Source organism: Mesoplodon densirostris, chromosome 15 (genome assembly GCF_025265405.1).
Source record: "Mesoplodon densirostris isolate mMesDen1 chromosome 15, mMesDen1 primary haplotype, whole genome shotgun sequence".
Taxonomy (NCBI): Eukaryota; Metazoa; Chordata; class Mammalia; order Artiodactyla; family Ziphiidae; genus Mesoplodon; species Mesoplodon densirostris.
In genome coordinates this window covers 79371487-79392171 of record NC_082675.1, presented here as the reverse complement: position 1 = coordinate 79392171, position 20685 = coordinate 79371487, and positions in this window count along the sequence as shown.

Below are 20685 nucleotides of genomic sequence, written 5' to 3'. Positions count from 1 at the left end.
TAGAACTAAATTGCATAGAGGCATCATATTAACTTCACAATGAAGGACAGCAAGTTTTCTTATATGTCACAATATCAGGAAAACCCCTAGCTATTATACTCATGAAAGCATTTCTCTAAAATAATGCTTCTTTGATCTATTCTCCCTTTACTTTAGAACTAAGGCAATTTCCACATTCCGCCCTACATTTTGCTAACTGGAGTACCTATCTACGCTTTTGTTCTAGATGTCTAATGCTTTAAGAATAGAGAACTCTGCCTATCACAAAATTTATCATATTGTAAGTGCTCAGTAAACATTTCTTGAGTGTAATTGATGTCTTGAAAGCATCAGCCTCAAGAAACGCACAGAATTTTCATGGCGTTAAACTTCCTGCCGTGGATTCTGGTGGGGTGCCTTGTACTATTAGGGCACCTATCAGCCTGTTAGTATTGCCTGTTAGCAATTCAAAGCTGCCGCCTTTTCCAAAAAATTGCCTTAAGCCAAAGGGAACCACCTCACTCAGAGGGCCTTCCCCACTCCAGTCCCCACCTGGGGGAGACCTTGCTGTAAGATGGCAGCTTCTTGCTTCAAGGCAGACTGACTATGGAGCAAGTCCCTTTGTCCTAGAGCAATCCTCCAATAAGCCACTTAAACAGGCATTCCCATCTTTTGCTCTGTTTCTAGGGAAAATGATCTAAGGCACTTGGTGCTGTGAATGGCCCTAGAAAGCAGACTCAGAGCAGGAGGTTCTGGATTTGCATCACGTGTCAGCTGATTGCAAGGAGTACCCCATTCCTGTGGTAGGTGAAGTAATAAAAGTTCCTGGCGACCATAACAGTGTGATTCCAAAGACTTTTTACTTGTTTGAATTGGGATGGGATACAGGCACCCTCTCAGGAATTTGAAAGGTATGGAAGTAATAACAACTATAGAACTGGATGGCTATTTCTCAGCATGACCAATTCATTTAAAACTGGAAAAACAAGCCTAGATAATTCATCAGTAATTTAAAGCGAAGTGTGAGAGAGAGACTTCACAGTATTTAAATAGATCCTCATGTCTTACAGCCCCTAATCAGACACAGCTGAGTACCAGGTGTAACACAATTCTGAGAGTGGCAGACATTCAGGAAAGTCTCACATTAAAGTCACTTGACAGGGAAGGAATGGGGCTCTTTGATGTGGTATGAGAATAACTTGATAGACGCATTTGAGAACATTGAATCCTCAGTTTGTCCTGTACCGGCTGAATCTTCAAATATGGCCCACCCTCCCTTGTTAGAAGAGAGAGACCCTCTTGCTGGAAGAAAAGGCAGTACACTGAAATTCAGCAGATACCTTACAAGATAAATGCTTTCCCACTACAGGTATTGTCTCCCCTGCCCCACGGTATAATAATTAGGCTCAAATCTCAGCCCAAGAATGGATCCTGTATGCTAGAACAAGAAAGGTGGAATGTAAATTTGGACAGAAGTGATTATAAACACTACAAGATCCAAAACACGGGCAAAGACCCTGGGGCCAGCTCTGTTATGCTTTTCTGATGGCTCTTGGAAGCTTGGTTAAAGTGACAAAAGTAATAACTAGTTCACAAGTAAGAAATAGTTCACATTCAACAGAGTAGAGGTGCCAGAACTGTCATAACAAACTGTGGCAAAATGGATCAGAAGTCTCAAAGAAATAGGTGTGTCAATCAGGAATATGATCAGCAGGTACCTGTGGAGATGACTCATAGTACCTGGCGTCTCCAGGAACTAAACTGATGGACAGCCAAAATAGTATGTCTTAGTATATAATCAGAAGAGATTAAGAATGGAGGTGCTGGGACTTCCCTGGTGGTCCAGTGTTTGAGAATCCATCTTACAATGCGGGGGATGCCAGTTCGATCCCTGGTAGGGGAACTAAGATCCCACATGCCACAGGGCAATTAAGCCCATGTGCCACAACTACAGAGCCCATGTGCCGCAACTACAGAGCCCATGTGCCGCAACTACAGAACTCATGTGCTCTGGAGCCCATGAGCCACAACTAGAGAGAAGCCCACACACTGCAATAAACAGCCTGTGCACCACAAGGAAAGATCCCCGCGTGCCATAACTAAGACCCAATGCAGCCAAATATATAAATAAATAAATAAATAATTTTTTAAAAAAATGGAGGTGCTGAAGCCAACGCGTTGCCTATTTTTCATACCTATGTCAGTTCTGTCTGATGGGGAAGACCAGTCCCCATTGGAAGGAACTTGCAAGACCAGAAAAAGAGTAAATAGCTGTGATCTTCCCAGTCTTCCAAGAAACCTATGGCCATTTCCCAAGGCAACCATACATTGGGGAAAGTGGACTTCCAAGTTTTTTGAGAGCTCTTGGATACACGGCACACACGGGAATTAGATAATAACTGGAGTTTTAACCCAGATCTGTGTCAAAATGTGTCCATGGTGTACCTGGATTTGCCTTCTAGTCATTTCTTCAGGTTCCACATGTATAATTTCAATGGACATGCTTGGTTGTCAACAACATACCTTCAATGGGACAAGCACTACTATAGTAGGAAAATTCATGTGGAAACCTCTGAAACTGCTCCTTCCATGTGTCCAGGTAATAAATAAAAAGCAATGTTATATCTCAAAGGAATGACACATGTTGGTGTCACACTTAAAGATTTAAAGGATGTATTTAATATATATCTGGCCCTTGCAAAGCTGGATAGTTCATGTCACATAATAGGGGACTACTGCTAATTATACCAAGCAGTAGCTAAGGTGTACATAGTACCTTGTGTGACTCTTGATAGAGCTATCTTTAAACAATGAAAGCAAAACTAAGATGTTTAAAGAACAAAAGCTAGAAGAATTCATCACCAGTAGACTCACACTCCAAAAAAAATGAAAGAAAGTGCTTTAGGCAGTAAGAAAATAATATCAGATGGAAATAGGGTATGAAAAGCATCAGAAATAGTAACTTGGATAAATATATGAGATATTTTTCTTTGTTTATGTCTCTTTAAAAGATAATTTATTGTTTTAAAAAACTGTAATAACACTGATTATTTTGAGTAGGTAGAGTTGCTACTGGACAAAGAGGAATATGTTTGACACTTCAGTGACCACTTGGGTATCTCTTGGTACACAATATCTACTTACAGATTTTATCTGTGATTTACAGCAACAAATGACCAGTGTCTGTGCTTAGTTTTTCAATAGTAGCAATGTATAAGGACTGATACCTAATTTAATACCTCTAAACCAGCTACAAAGAAGCCCATTCAACTGGCATTGAAAAATAATCCCCAAAGGGCTTCCCTGGTGGCGCAGTGGTTAAGAATCTGTCTGCCAATGCAGCAGACATGGGTTCGAGCCCTGGTCTGGGAAGCTGCCACATGCCATGGAGAACAAAGCCCATGCACCACAACTACTGAGCCTGCACTCTAGAGACGGTGAGCCACAACTACTGAGCCCACACACCACAACTACTGAACCTTGTGTGCCTAGAGCCCATGCTCCGCAACAAGAGAAGCCACTGCAATAAGAAGCCTGCGCACCGCAACGAAGAGTAGTCCCCACTCTCAACTAGAGAAAAGCCCACGCGCATCAATTAAGACCCAACGCAGCCAAAAATGAAATAAATAAAATAAATAAATAAATAAAAAATAATCCCCAAACCAGAATACTTACATATCAGTCTAAGTAAGTAGTTAGCTCTTAGAAACATGGAAATTATCAGAATTACTTGAGTATAAAACTTACATGTGAACAGAAATACATAACTGGTTTTATTTCTGTATAAAAATTTAAGAACTCTTTCTTGAATTCATTGTTAAGGGATATCTATCAAAATTTTTACCTAGTTAATTATATTGTTGCTATAATTTTGTATGAAAATGTGATGGTGGTAATAGTTTCTGAATAAGTTAATGTATCATTAATGAATATTACACTATGATACTAGTAAATAGTCTCAAGGAATGAGTACACATCTCTGTAAATCTGCTCTTAGGGCACACATCCTAAAGTTTTCTGAAGCAGTGTCTTGTTTTGCAATAGAAATATCTGACTTAGCGTATGAACCCAATGATATAGATTTGCCCAAGGACTCTTTCTGTGAAAAGTAATTGAAAATATTGTCAATTCTCTCACTTTCACAAGACATGTAATTTCAGACCAACCTCCAGTATTTTCACAGTTGCTGATTCATTCTTTATTCCATTCATTTAATGTGAGAATTTGACAAATACAGTTTTTTTCCCTATACCAATTCACTATTTATTTGAATCAGCCACTTCATTCGATTCATATACATGCAAAAGAAAAATATTAATTTGTATGTTATCACATGCTAAAATACCATTGAGTAGAAAATAGTAGAATTAATATGAAGATATTTTTATACATTATAAATATTTCAAGAATTGAATCAACTGAGTTCAAATACTGGCTCCACCACTCACTGTAGGCCAAAGTACAAATTAGTTGAATCAATTTCGTGCTCATCAAGACACGCTTGGCTTTTCTGAAACCTAACCATTATGGTTTTATAAAAAGCTTTATAACCCCCCCAAAAATCTAACAATATTTACCTTCCTACTTTGTCATATATGGACAGTACATGTAAAATATCAGCTTTTACCTAGTCAATTGAATTACTTTGTATTAGCAAGGATGGAATTTTGTTATAATATTATTTTCCCTAAGCACCATTTGACTCTGTCTGGCTCAGTCATGATTACGGTTAATTTAAGAATTTTCACCAGCATTCCTTATTTAAAATTAAAAATATATATTCTGAAATACTTCTACTTTTGCTTGGTTTGGGGACAAAAGTGTAGAAAATATACTGATGCTTAAATAAACAATCCTATCCATAAGAAGCCCTATCCATAAGAATTATATATGATAAGACATTTATATGAAAAGTAATGGAAACTTGTGTAAAAGAGCAAATTCTGCTTGGAAGATTCATGACATAATTTAGAAAGGAGGTATTAATTAATCTGGTCTTGTTTGCATTTATCCCCAGAGCTAGAATAATGTTATTACATGCTTAATCTCTAGAATGGATAATTTTCCTTGTTTTTAGTTATGTCTCACCTGATTTACTACAATAGTTTTTTTAAATCTTATTCTCCTTTATTACATAGTCCTTAGAAGAACTGTATTATTTTTTCCAAACCTAAATGAGGTTATATCATCCCTCTAATTATACATCAGTGGCTTCTGATTAAATTTGGACAGAACTACAAACACTTTTTCACAGCCCACAAGGCTTTCCATGATCTGGAGCTCACCTACACAGTTCTCCAATCTCAACTTGTGCTGTTATCTATAACACTCCACCTTGTGCTGTTATCTATAATGCTCCACTATACCCCAGCCATTCTGGACTTTTCTGAGCTACTTGAACACACAGTATCAAGTCTTTGATATTTTCTTTCCTTTTTCCCTGACCTAATTTTCTTCCAAATGTTTGTATGGCTGACTCCTTCCTGATTATCAACTGTCACCTGATCACCTAATTTATTTTATTTATTTATTTATTTATTTTGCAGTACGCGGGCCTCTCACTGTTGTGGCCTCTCTCTTTGCAGAGTACAGGCTCTGGACGCGCAGGCTCAGTGGCCATGGCTCACAGGTCCAGCCGCCCCACAGCATGTGGGATCTTTCTCGGACCGGGGCACGAACCCGTGTCCCCTGCATCGGCAGGTGGACTCTCAACCACTGCGCCACCAAGGAAGCCCTGATCACCTAATTTAAAATGCTTCTTCTGCTGCCTCTGGTCACTCTCCCTTATCCTACTTTATAACACTTATAACTAATTGAAACAATGTTATTTATTTATTTATGTTATTTATTATAGATACTGCTTTATGTTTTGTTTTCTACCATCTCTTTAGCACTTAGAACTATGGATGGCCTGTAATAGGAACTCAATAAATATTTTTGAATGGCTATGTCCATCTTTGAAGTATGAATAGTTATTGAGAACAATAATCATGTAGGTGCATGAAATATATGAGAAATGCATGTATTCATAATAATAAATGACTTATTTTGGTCAATAAATCACACACTGAAATTTAGAGGGTTGTAGGGATTTTTTAAAAACTAATTACATGACAAGGGTTAAGAAGAAAAGATAACAGGAAAGATTTAGGACCCTCCAGAAGAAGTACTTGGGTCTTTTCTAAGGCTGGCTCTTTTCAACTGGCTCTCAGTCTCTGTACCCACCATTCTGAATTTGAAGGTGGGGCTTCCTCTGCTATTCTAATTAACTCTGATTAAGCCTTTGACAGGCACTGTGTACATGAGTCTCCGATCTGTGGCTTTACAGGTTCTCCTGCCTCTTGCCCCCAGATAGAAATGTTTTTATCTTGTTCCCTTCTGCTATCCACAGTTTCCAGCAGTCCTAAGTTTTCTTGTTCTTTCCCCTAAATAATAAGGCTTTCATTCCATGGGGTGGATAGAGCTGATGGGAATGAGTAGAGTTTCACTGGTGGCTACTCTTCCTTCTCTCAGAAGATTCGTCTCCAATCTTCCCTGTAAATGCCTGGTGGGTTTAGAGAAGAAAAAACTGCAAGAGTGGGCAAACCTCCTTCTGCTGGAGGCCCCCAGAACTTCACCTTCTCACACCACCCATGCTTGATCATTAGCAATGCATTAAAAATATTTAGCTGTATCTTCTTTCTGGCTTAGAGGATGTCCGGTATCGTCTGCCCAGGTACACAAGAGTTCAGGTCTTTTTTATTCCTTTTTTGTCCCTGTAGGAACCTATCTCTCCCCAGATACTGGATTGTTTGCTCTGAATCTTTAGTTGTCTGATTGTTTCAAGAAAAGTCACTAGTTTGCAATTTGTCCAGTGTTTTGCTTTTCTTTTATTTCTTATTTTATTCTTACTTCTTTTTATTGTTTCTTTTTATTGTTTCTTTTTGTTTTATTTAGTGATGCTCTTTCCAGTTTTACATTTCCAAGATGAAACTTGATGTCTCAAGTAACATTTGGCCTTTTACATGAATTGTTGCAAATTTCTTATTGTTAATTCTTCAAAAAACAAAGAGTGACAATATTAGAATATATTATAGTTTAAGACCTGAAGGTTTGTTCCAATGGTTAGTTCTTTATTTCCAGATATTCTCAATAAAAGTGAGTGTTTATTGTAGATGTCATGTGTAGTCTACCCAGATGATAAACTACAGAAAGCACTTTGTAAGGTATATTGATATATTTCCTACCCACTGAGCAGAATAATTTTGGCAGCAATGCTAATATGTGAAATATCCAAATATCATTTCTATTTGTACATATATAATTTATATTTGAGTGCACTCCAACATATGTTTAGTAAAAGAAGGAGTTATTTAACTCAAGGCAAAGAAAAGAAAAAACACAACAAAATTTATTGACAGTAGTTAAACCCACTCAATAATGAGAACAGAATATTACTTTCTAAAAGTTACCAAAGAGAAGAAGAGAGAGAGATACAGATGGACAGGACACTATAATTAACCTGCATCAAGGTTCTGTGTTAACGGCTCTCTCCTCCTCACTAGGGAAGTAGGGAGACACTTCAGCATGTGGTTAAGAAAGAATTTCCTGTCCACCTTCTAAAATTCTCCCCTAGATTGCTGGTTAGGTGTTCTCTAGTTCTCTTCTGCAACCCCATGCAATTCTGCCCAGGGAAAGTTTCTCTCCTCTAATGGCATGTGATATTGCACTCAGGTGCATCTGTAAGTTGCTACCACTCATGCAAATCCATGTATATCATGTATATATACAGGTATATGTGTAATTGTACATGTGTAGATATAAATAACCAATAAATATTGCATATATGAATAATTGTAGTGTAACCAAGTATAGATATACTACAAATCATTTTTGTTTCAGTTTCCTGGTTTCAGAATGGAAATGATCATGCTCTGGTTTTATGGTAAGCATAAACTAAGGATGGAGTGATACAGGGTAGCAATGTATAAGTTCTATCATATTTTTTAAAATTTCATTTCAGAGAATTTCTAACACATACAAAAGTGATATAATAGTGTGTTGAACCCTTACATACCCATCACCTAGATTCAACAATTGTTTAAGTCATGGCCAAACTTATTTTATATCTGTCGCTATTCACTTCTGCCCTCACTGAATACTGTGAGACAAGTCTCAGAAATCTTGTCATCCATAAAAATTGCAGGTATAAATCTGAAAAGAAAATGACTCTTTTTTTTTATTAATACTATTATCACAGCATGGTGTTTTAAATAATTATTGCATCTCCGAAAATGAAGGTGAAATTTCTAGACAGCAAAATGTGTCATTTAAAATTAGCAAATATCATGAAAGTTGTTGAAAATATTTGCTTTGAAGTGATATAGATATTAATAATCTATGACTATTAGAATTAAACAAATTTAAGAAGGTTAAAGGATTTACAAGTTTAAAAGAAATGAAATTTTCCTAAAAAATGTATTAAGTGTTTGCTTTATACTTTGAAGTACTACTCTATGCTTCGTGGACATGTTAGGTATTAAAAGAGAAAAAATTTTTAATAGAATAAAACTATGAATTATAAATGCTTGTTTCATTTAGTTTTTTAAAAATTACTGTAACGTATTTTAAATATACAGTTCAGAAAACTATTTATGGCATAAATGAATAACCTGTTAAATGAAACTTAAAATACTCAAAAAGAGGATGGATTATATAGAAGGAATGAAGAAAAATGTGTTATATTTTTAAATGTCTGATTGTCAAATCAATATTCTGGCATGGTTTTCCCAGGTTTCCATGTGTGTGTGTGTGTGTGTGTGTGTGTGTGTGTGTGTGTGTTTCCAAAAACATGTGAAAGCTAATTGTTGGATGCCATAGTCTAATACTATCAATTTTCACTAAAAAAAATTCAATACAATAAAATATGTATCTTGTTTTTACTGTATGAAACATAGTTAAACTTTGCAGGAGACGAAAACCAAAATGACACATTTTCCAACATAAACACTCTTGCAGGATTGTACAATCAAAAAACACCTATAGACACTTCAACGTCTGTATTTTATGTAATACAGACTTTTATTTTTACTTACTAATTCTGAAGTAAGTTCTTTGCTTCTATAAATAGAAAGCCAAGACTCTATAAAACTGAGCTAGCAATAATAAAGTCGTCATAAGTCTCTCCAAATTTATATTCAGACTTTACATGTTAACTTTTATTTAATTCTGCTTTGTGCATAGTTAAGTTCTAGTTATGAAGAAAAAGCCATTAAAATTGAAATATTTTCAAAAGGCAAAAAGGCCAAAAACACTTTTTAAAAATTTAAGTCAATGCGACTCTAAGGGGATCAAACATAATCCACTTTAAAACACAGAAAATTCTTCCTAAAACTGAGGTTTAGTTTTAATTCCTATGATATTTAAACATGTGTATTCAATAAAATTATTAACTAGAAAGACTAAGAATGGGCTTTTATTAGATCAGGAGAAGCCTAAGCAATTGAGTTTAAAGGTACATAGTTAAAATCTGAGAACAAGCCCAAAGATGTGTGATGAAGCAACAACAGTTCTTGTGATGTTAAATTCAAGTTTCCAAATCAAATGTTCACAATTTAAATTTTTACATAATTTCTTCACCTCCACCAGAAATCAGAACAAAGACTAAAGAAGAGTATTTAGAAATTTAAAAAAATTTTATGTTCTTGTTTATATTATTCCAATAATTATATGTAATATCAGCATGTGTTTTATGATGGATCTGGGAAAAACATACAAGATAACTGATTTGAAGATTTTATTGTGAGTATAAGGACATGTGATATTATGTACAATGATGGTATTGGAGAGCAACTAGTACTTTCTCCATAATGAGAGAGGAACAAATCTGAGGAACACAGAAACTTTCTGAAACTAAGAGGTATTACTAGATTCCATTTTGCACTTTTGCTTTAAACTAAAATTTGTACATTTTGGAAATTGACATCACATACCCAATTACCTGTTTTCTAATTTTCTTTCCTATCTCTTGTCATCAGTTCTCTTGGTCATCTATCCATCTACATCATATCTATTATGTATGTATTTTTTAAATATCTTAGTGTCTATTACTATAATGTCCTGATTATTTTCTTTATATCTATTTCATAATGTCTGTCTTAGATTATAAGAAATTCTCTGATAAGAATAAATGCATGGGGCTTCCCTGGTGGCGCAGTGGTTGAGAGTCTGCCTGCCGATGCAGGGGATGCGGGTTCGTGCCCCGGTCCGGGAAGATCCCACATGCCGCGGAGCAGCTGGGCCCGTGAGCCGTGGCCGCTGAGCCTGCGCGTCCAGAGACTGTGCTCTGCAACGGGAGACGTCACAACAGTGAGAGGCCCGCGTACCGCAAAAAAAAAAAAAAAAAATTTAAGTTCAGATTTTTAATCAAGGTCAAGTCACAAAAAATAATATACAATTTCAGATAGATATTAAATAGATATTAAGACTGCTTCTGGGAAATTCCCTGGCAGTCCAGTGGCCAGGACTCTGCACTTTCACTGCTGGGGGCCCGGGCTCAATCCCTGTGGGGCAACGAAGACCCAGTGATGTTGATAATTCAGCTGTATTCCTTTCTTCAAAAATTCCAGCTTTTTTCATTTGATCTTCATTTGCTGTATCATAAGATTTTACACAAACATTTATACATGTTTCTGTCTTGTTAAAAGAAAACTCATAAGGAGATGATGTTATTTGTTCTCCAGATAGTACTTGTCCAAGATTTTCAGAAGGGCTTTTCTTTCCGGAGTCTTGACAGAAGTCAAAGGTATTATTTTCATAAGATAGCACAGATTCCACTGAGTCCAATCTATTTACCAGTAGTGCTGCTGACGATAGGTGCCAGGTGTTTTTTTCAGTGCTTTTCATACGTTCTCTCGTTTTATTCTCACAAGCCTGAAAGGTAAATAATATTATCCTGCTGTTTGTGGAGAGGGCCCAGGGGAAACCAAAGTGAATTAACTAGAATTAAGGAGGTAAAAGTGTGAGACCACAGGAGTGAGGGGTGACAAAAACATGGTGGGAATATATCTGAGAAAGACCTAGTGAGTGTTTCAGTCTCGAAAGGCAGATTGTATAATGGGGACAATAGGGAGGGGAAGGAGGGGGAACAGATTCTTCTTTATATCTTAACATAATTCCTCTGCATGCTTAATCTTGAAGGGTTCTCAGGTTTCTGCTCTATTTAAATATTCTATTCTTGAGAAATAACTTTGGTTATCTCTAAGATTTCCACTTAGAGATAAATGGTTCAATCAGTGACAAGGCTATGCAATCATAGAAACTCAACCCACAACAGTTCACAGAAAATTTCTCCTCCTACATATTCCCTATATATTTCTTCTTCTAGTATTACTTTTAGTAAACACCTTATTCCAGCAGCTAGTGAAAAAATAAGCACAACTTAAATCATTCATTCCTTAAAATATTTTCAGTATGACAAAGTTAGGAATATAATTAAGGAAAAAACAAGTGAGAATTTAATATATTGCCTTAAGAAATGGACACATCATAAACTCTTCAGATCATATACAAAAATTAAATAAGCAATTTATATTATGAAATAACTTGATAAAGAAACAGCACAGGCCATCATTTCTCCGTGGCCTTTTTTGAGGAACACTATTATCATCAGATAATCTTCAAAACACTGGTATATTATATTGTCAAGCAACTTGGGGGAGCCCTGTATATTGTACCTTCTTGGGGGTTGATTTATCATATAATCATGTTAAATATTACTAAGAAAATTTTCAGCACAGAGACCCATTAACTTTACCTTGCACAGCACTTACCAAAGTTATTTGTTCATCAGCTATTTTTTTCTTTAAAATCTTTTGACATCCCATGAAATACATCTCTTGAGAATAAACTTTGAGACATAATATCATTGACTAAATTTACATATGAGTCAAATGGGGAACTATATATATATATATATCTTATCCCTGATTATTCCTCTTTTTTTAGGATCGTGTTTTAGGTTCATGGATGCAGCATCTTATCTCCCAAAGTATGTTACAATTATTTTGGATGTTTCCTTCCAGATCTTGCATTGTTTCTTTCTTATGAGTTTTGTGTCTTTCTGATTTTTTTGTCCTTTTCTTTCATTGCAGAATTTTTTCTCAGATATTCAGTGCTCCATGAATATCTATTCTTATTTAAGAGAACAGCATGACAATTTGATCAGATGTTTTGTGTGTGTAGACAAGGCTGGAACTTTGGCTGTGTTATTAGGCAGTAAATAAGAGTCTTTTCAAGAGTCATTCTGTTTTTCCAGAGACACATCCTCCAGTCTCTGCCTGAGAGGACAGGACAGCCATTAGATTGCTTGCCAGCATGGAAGGAGCAAGTGGGACAAAGAACATGAGACTTGTCCACTCCTGTGTATGAAAATTCAACTGATCCTCTACACATAGCCCTGTACCTCAACCCTTCTTTCTACCATGTCTGATAATTATTCCAAGGCTTCTCTTTTTAAGTTTCTCTTGAGAAAAAATCTTGTAGTTTATAGTTACAGTTTCATGCTGGGTGGAAAGTCAGGGTGAGCAAAAGTTTACTGACTTCACATAATGTTGGGAGAGGAAACTGGAAAGAGGAGCCCAATGGTTCAGTCAAAAATTTTTGGTTTATTTCCTATTAGTCCTCTCATTTTTTTTTTTAGTGTAACATTTTATCAATTAAAAACAAAAGTAGTAACAAACAAACAACTATAAATGCTGATTGAAAAACCCAAAATATCACGAGATCTCGAATATTTTAAAAAATGTTATTAGCTCATTAGACTAAAATGATTAATTGAATATTGTTCAACATCATCTATTCAATCATCAGGTTCTTAAATGATAAAGCATTCATTGATTCTAGGTATCTTTGTTATCTTATATACTTCACTCTAAACATTTCATTACAAGGAAAAAATGAGTCTGCGGCCACCTTAGTTACATGTGAACCACCAATGATATCAAACATTCTTTTACTCTTCTATAATCTGAGTATTATTTTCTTCCATGCAAAAGAATTTTCACATGAAGCTTTTATCATTTTTTTCCATTTTGTCCTACTTTTAACAAAGTAACTTTGGAGATAAAAGCTCTCTTTTTCTTGAAAATCTGCTGTAAGAGAAGATCCAATAGAATATTCATTTTTTGAAATGATCCCATAATTGTTTGAAGTCTGTTTCCTGACTATTCTGTTTAGGACTCCAGCTGTATAAGAGCACACCGAAGACATTAGTTTTGATGTTTTCTTTCAAATGAAGAAGAATCCATTCACTCAATTCTCATTAACAAACCATAATATTACAACATAATACCTGTAATAAAAATAGCTATTCATAAAACTCTTATCTATTCACAGTCACAAATGTTTTAACACTGAAAATGGCTATACTTTGTCCATGCTCTGTTATCAATGGGCTACACCAGGTGTCATTTGATGTGTAGTTAACCATGCTCCTGACAGAATTGGCTGGTATTAGAAAATCCAAGCAGATTCCCAAACCACATTATGTTGGCAAGAGTGATCCAACCTTCTTTTATATTAGGTGTTTTTCAGCAGCTTATGCTCAGCACTGTTTCCTTACTTGTAGGGTCCCTCATTCAACATGTAAGATGTTTTGAGGAGAGATCAGGATAGTATGAAAGATGAAGCGTAGACAAACAAGTGAAGATGATTGATTTTAATACATGTTTTGTCTCATTCTCTGAGAATTAGACAGAGATATGGACATAAATAATTGAATGGGTTTAAAGCAATGAACAAAGTACATTTATTTTTAAAGGTAGACTGTTTCTTAAAAATAAGAATATCAAAATATGTAGCAGTGATACAAAAACATGAAAATATGTCTTGAAAGAATGATGTGGCCAGACATTTTTTTCAGGTGTAGGATACATGTAAAAACTCTTCTGCAGTTTATAATTATAATACTATTTTTAAAGTCTGTTGCTATTGAATTTTTGGCTCTTAGAAATATTTTCCTTAACTGAAATAATAACCACTCTGTCTCAGCAAGAGTGAGAATAGCAATGTCTTACAATTCTGGAACTATAAGTTTTGCCTATTTACCTCAAGAATCTTATCTTATGTTTTCCAAATAACTTTTTTTTTTTTTTTTTGCGGTACGTGGGCCTCTCACCGCTGTGGCCTCTCCCGTTGCGGAGCACAGGCTCCGGACACGCAGGCTCAGCGGCCACGGCTCATGGGCCCAGCTGCTCCACGGCATGTGGGATCTTCCCAGACCGGGGCACGAACCCGTGTCCCCTGCATTGGCAGGAGGACTCTCAACCACTGTGCCACCAGGGAAGCCCTGTGATAATTTTAAAAGCTATAACCGTATTTCATTTCAATTTTCTGGAGGGAATAGAATAAGATTGCTTTTTTGAATATACACTTCAATTAGTTTGACAAATGCTTACTATTTCATATATATTAGGCTCACCGTTCCTTCTTGCACAAATGCTTGTAATATAATAGTGACTCGGTGCAGTGCCAAAGTATCAATAATGTTTAACCACTACAGAATATTTATGTAATCAATATTATAATAAAACTATATATTTTAAATGATGTTATATGTGATTACATAATATAGTAGTTATGTAATACGTAATGTATTTGTCAATGTCAAGTAGTTTCTTCAGCTCTATACTTCAGAAGCATTTCTGTTCTTCGTGTTTCAGTTACAAAATCTCTGTAGGTTTCACTGCTCTGCAGATATTTTACTAAAGGACTTCATTAAAGGACAGTTGGTCAAGGTGATGGTATGTACCTTCTAACACACAACTGACTTGCAGTCCAGGTCATCAATCAGGAGGGACAAGTAAACAAAACACTATCTTTTACTGAGTCTAGGCTATGTGCAAGAAAATGCCACATGTGTAAACTTTACTGTCTTTGCAGAGCCTGGGAAGAGGTTGCATTCTTCCGTTCAGATGAGGGGAAAAGGAATTTGTAAGTAATTGTGCTCCTTTGTTGACACAAGGGACACGAGGACAGAGAAAAAAGGCTGATATTGACATATGTGAATGACAACAATGAGAAAAGCTCTGTTGAATCACAGATTGTTATTAAAGCTGCCCATCGCATTGTCAGTGATATATACATACTAGTGAAATTACCAACAGAGAAAAGCCCAAATATTGCATTGCCCATTTTGTTGCTTTAAAAAGAGGAGGAAATTATGAAATCAGTTAAATCATAACCACTGTGTTTAATGGCTACTTTTTAAAAAATATTTCATGATAAATCTCTGTGTCTGATAGCAAATATATCTATCTACTCTTACAATTCTTTCTTTTCAAAATAATTTACTCTTTCATTACAGAAATACCATACATAAGGGAATAATTTAAGCAGCTACCACTAGTAAAATGAGACTTCAATATATACTGAGAGTGCCTCACTAAAAACTTCCACTTATTTATTTATGAGTATTACATTTAAATTTGGAATTGTTAAATGAAAAAAATGTAATATATGAGCAATATTCTGCCACTTATTACTATATAGGTGACTGTTCATATGTAAGATATTAAAAATGCTTGAGAAGCTTTTTTGTTGTTTACATTTTTACTATATTAAAAATGTATTCTTTTTATGACTTGTCTACTAATATGGGCTTTCTGGATTTTAGTATTTTAAATATCATAAATATGATGTAGGGAAATGCATTCAATGCAAAACCCTTCAATTATAAAGCATAATCCTCTTGCTTTGTGTGATTTTATTCTGGGTGTACATATACAGTTTAAATTTATGCATGCATGCACATAACTTAAAACTGTTCTCCATTTTTAAGGGAAGATGATTTTCGAGCCCTTCAAGAAATAATTATGAATGTTCCTTTACCCAACCCACTGTTGCAAGATATCAAATCCTAGGAGAATTAAGGACAGCAAATTATGTATTAGCTTGTAGCTGTGGCATTTTAGAGCCAGCAAATTCAACTTGCAAATTGGAGCTCAGATGCTGGTTTAAATCAGCTGAAAATGAAATGGGAACATCTTATTGAAATGTTCATTTGATATAGGTGAATATCTTTCCAAGACGAATAATGTGAACTCAATTTATAGGGATGACTAAGATGATAAGTCAGGAACAGTGTCTAGATAACAAGAACACATCCAAAAGGACAAAATATAGATCATAAAACATTGAAGTATCTAAGAACTTGTGCTCTGATAGACTGCCAAACGATCTAAAAGGTATTTGCTTTTTGTGTCCCCTCATCACTCATGAATTAAGTGAGGGAAGACTAAAGCTGAGATTCGTTTATTTACCTATTGGCAATGAAGCCTGACTTGCGTCAAATGGTCCTCCCTGCACTCACCTGGAGGCATTCTGATCTTTGTTTCTCATGACAATATAATGGCATGTTCTGTTTCAAAGATCTCCTATTTGTCAGAATTACCATGCAGCTCAAATTTTAAAGAATCTTATGTTAACATAGATGCACTCAGGCTTTAGAAGTCACAGCTTAGTCGAGGGTCCAGGGCCAGTGGTCCAAAGGAAGGAAGTCACAAGACATGTCTTAGAAGTTATCTCCATGGTTAAAAAAAAACTGATTATGAGTCATATACTAAGTATGTTCACGTGTTCATCCATATCTGTATGCATTGGCTGAATCCCTTTTATGTGCAAGGCAAGGTTATGACAGGTAGACACTTGTCAGGCTCAGAAGTAGCAGTGAATTAGGTAGATATAAGCCATAGCCATTTGAACCTTACTACTCCATGACATCTACCAGATTGTTGAGGCCACACAGAATATATTCATGTATGCCAGGCTGCTTTTAATGAAGGAATGAATTGACCTTTACCACTGAGATTCTGACATCCATTCCACACAGTTCCCTAGAGTGTTTCCAGGGGAAATGAGCCCCAGTTGTCTGCACTGGAAACCAGCTCATTGATGCACTTTATTGACTTTTCCTCTTTCCTAGTGTCACTGTTCCTGTGCCCTCCCTGTAGCTTTCTGGATCAACTTCCCAATAAATTACCTGCTCGCTTTCTCAGAGCCCACTTCCCAGGATACACAGCTAAGAAAAATACAGTATTCCATCAAGATTATATCTCAATGTATTAGTTCCTTCGCAGTCAAGTGACATTTATGACATTTCCACTGTTTTATTGCTTTGAACAGTGCTGCTGTGAGCATTCTTCTATATGTCTCCTGAAGTACAGCATATGTATACAAATAGGGTTTTACAGACTATACACTCAGCTATTAGCATTGGTTATTTCTCCTCTGTAGGATTAAAAAGCATTGAACTTTTGATGAAAACATTTCTTATTTTGAATTTTTTACAACGTACATGTATGTGTAATTAAGATTTCACATACGAATATATAGAGACGTATGAATATGTATATGAATGAATCAATATGAATGAATATTCATATACATGAATAAAGAAGAACATTAAATACAGAATTGAAAGCCATGTAAATTCCTGAATAATAGGTTTCTTTTGTCAAACAACTGACAGTAAAGCATAGTGTTTACAGTGTGGACTCTAGGAAAAGATTACCTAGTTTCAAATCCTACCTTGGCCCCCTACTGACGGTATGATCAGGAGCAACTCACGTATCACTGCCTAAGTTTCTCCATATGTAACTCACAGGTTTACTATAGGGAATAAATTATATATTCATATCACTAAAAATTTTGTCCGTCCCTTAGTTAGCATTACATGAGTTTGTTATTAGTATCCAATGCAATTTAACTCAAACATATTGAAAACTTAATTGACAGTCATATAAATAAACAAGATATGGCTTGTTACTTTCAAGATGCTTAGTACTGAATAGGAAAGATAAGGCACAGACCCAAATTCCTTTAACACACACAAGGACATATTTGATTAATGCAATGATAGTGATATAAAGGAATATGCTATAAGATATCTTTGTAGAGAAATATCAATCAGTACCCATTGAAAAAGAATATTTTGAAGACAGATACATATCTAAATAAAATCCCTGCTAACTCATAAATTATTTAAGACTGACCTTGTCTAAGCAATAATTCGTGTACTTGAAGATTGTATCCTTGTCATTGCTAGGGTACAGTCTTCAAAAGTAGTCTTAATTTTTAATATTTTTAAAATGAAGTTATATTTTTCTAGGTGATGTGATAATGAATTATTTAAACATTTGCATATATATATATATTTTGTGTATAATACCTATATTGTATAACAGCATTGCTGTTTTCAACTTAGGAAACACAGTGTTATGTAAATATGAGCTGAATAGGAAAAGCCTGTGCAATTTGTCAGTTTCTAACATACATATTATAGTCTATTTTTCATTATATTCTAGAAGTACAGATTGAAAATCCACAGAAATTACTAAAACCCCCCAAAGTCTTCTCCTCCAGCACCATTCTCTTGAATGCATAATTGTATCATATCTTTGATGAACAAGCTTTATCCCTAATGTGGTATAGTGCCATTTTTCCTTTTAACACCTTAGTGTTAAAGCTAATGTTAGTTTATCACCTGTGACTTGACTAGAAATGAACTTGGAAAGTGCTATAGACTGAATGTTTGTGTTTCCTCACAATTAATATGTTGAAACCTAACCCCTATGCAGTGGTACATGGAGGTGGGGCCTTTGGGAGGTAATAAGGTCATGAGGACTCTGCCCCCATGAATGCAATTAGTGTCTTTATAAGAGAGACCCCAGAGAGCTCCCCCTTCCACTTATGTGAGGACACAGGAAAAGAACCATCCATAGACCAGGAAGAGGGTGCTCCCCAAAAACCAAATGTGCCAGTGACTTGATCTTAAACTTTTCAGACTCCAGAACTGTGAGAAATACATTTCTGTCATCTATAAGCTACCCAGTGTATGGTCTTCTATTATAGCAGCCCAAGCAGACTGTGACAGGTTAGAACTGATAGCACTTAGGCACCGAGTACAGTAGGGCAGCACTGGGTCAGTGGGAGACAGGCATATACTGAAATGAGAGGAGAATTATTCTATCCACTTCACATTTTGTATTGTTGTTGCCATATTCTGGTACAGATTTAATGCCTTTATTTGTATGATCATTTGACATAAATGTTATGTGCTTGGGGCCATGCCAGGTGCATAAGACAAAAAGGTAAACCAGACAGAAATAGTCCTAACCCTCCCTTGCTTGATTGTCTTAATTATTTTGATCCAAAGTCCCTAGTGTAGACAGAGTTCTACTGATGTATCATGAAGACATGGAATTAAGTCTCAAGATAATTGCTATTATCTTTAATTGCCCTTCTTGATAAGTACGGGTGAGAGAGTTAGCAGTGGCTCCTTTTATTCGAATGGTGAACAATGCCTCCCAGAAGCCATGCATCTTTTCTAGTGCTTAGAGACTAAACATTTATCTAAAGTTTACCTTTGTGTTATGACTAGCATGGCACCATGTACAATCAAGACTTTTTTCTGTCAATGCAGTAGAATCAAACACTCTACTAGGAATTTTCAGACTAGAAATTGATTGTGATTGCCTTTACTGTTCTATTCACAGACATACATACAAATTCTGGTATATTCCTTTTTCACATAGCTTCAGAAAAATCGGGGTTCTGTACTATTTTGTCAGAGTAATATTAAAATGCAGATTTTGACACGCTTCTGCTCAAAAAAGCATTTTGCTTTTGCTCTGTCCTGTCTCCTACCTCAGCAATTCTTGAAAAAATGATCACCAAATTAGTGGCCTTGGCCTATTAAAGAAGGTATATGACACTGCAAAATAAAATGGAAAACTTTGAACTGGCTTTTATTATTTTTTTGGAAAGTAAATTATTTCTAAATTTCAATTAATGCCATCACATATTAATTTTGTCACATATATCAGTTGATCAAGACATCCCAAAGTGTTGGCATAGTTTAGTGAGAAACTATTGGTCTAAAAGTAATCTAAGCTTTAAGGTCCTTGTCATTAAGATCTTACCTTAGCTTTCCAATGTTCTGTAACTGTTTTCAGACAATTTACATTTTTGCCAAAATATGCCATCAGCCATTTTTTAAACATCCTACATGTTTTCTGCTTTCATGCCTTTGCTCATGCTATTCTCCAGGTGTTCATCACCACCACAACCTGTCTATGAGACAAAGCTGAGTTGTTTTCCACATCTAAGTATTGTCTCAGAATGGAGAAGGGAAAGTCAGCATTCATTACGATTTGGATGTTTGGTTTAAAGTGCATCTTTCAATGCAGGATCTTGACTAGGATTGAGGAAGAAACACGATAAAACAGCCCAGGATTTGTGAAAACAGTAATCCTAACCTTGGATTTTGGTCAGGGGTTCTGTTTTCCGCTGAGGAGTTGCTAGGGCTTTCAGAAAGTTCCAGTAATGAAAAATCAAGCCAATTGTCTGGGAAGGACAGTCCTGGAAGAGTGAATACATGCTAATGAAGATGGAAATAGCAAAGTCAGGTTGAAGTAAATTAAGGTTTGATTTAAGTTATTGGGGTCCAGGCCAAGTGTAGAGGTCCATGTTTCTGGTTCTCAGTTCATTCGCCAAAGTACCTCAGGGAATTTTGTAAAGATATAAAAAGCTAAGTTTTACCTTCAGATATTTATCAAGTCATAAGTCATTGGGAGCTCTTTACATATGGCCCAAAGAAGTAAGTTTAAAATTAAGATAAAATAATATAGAGGTTAAAGACTTTCTGGAAGTGACAGGAATTCTGTTTCT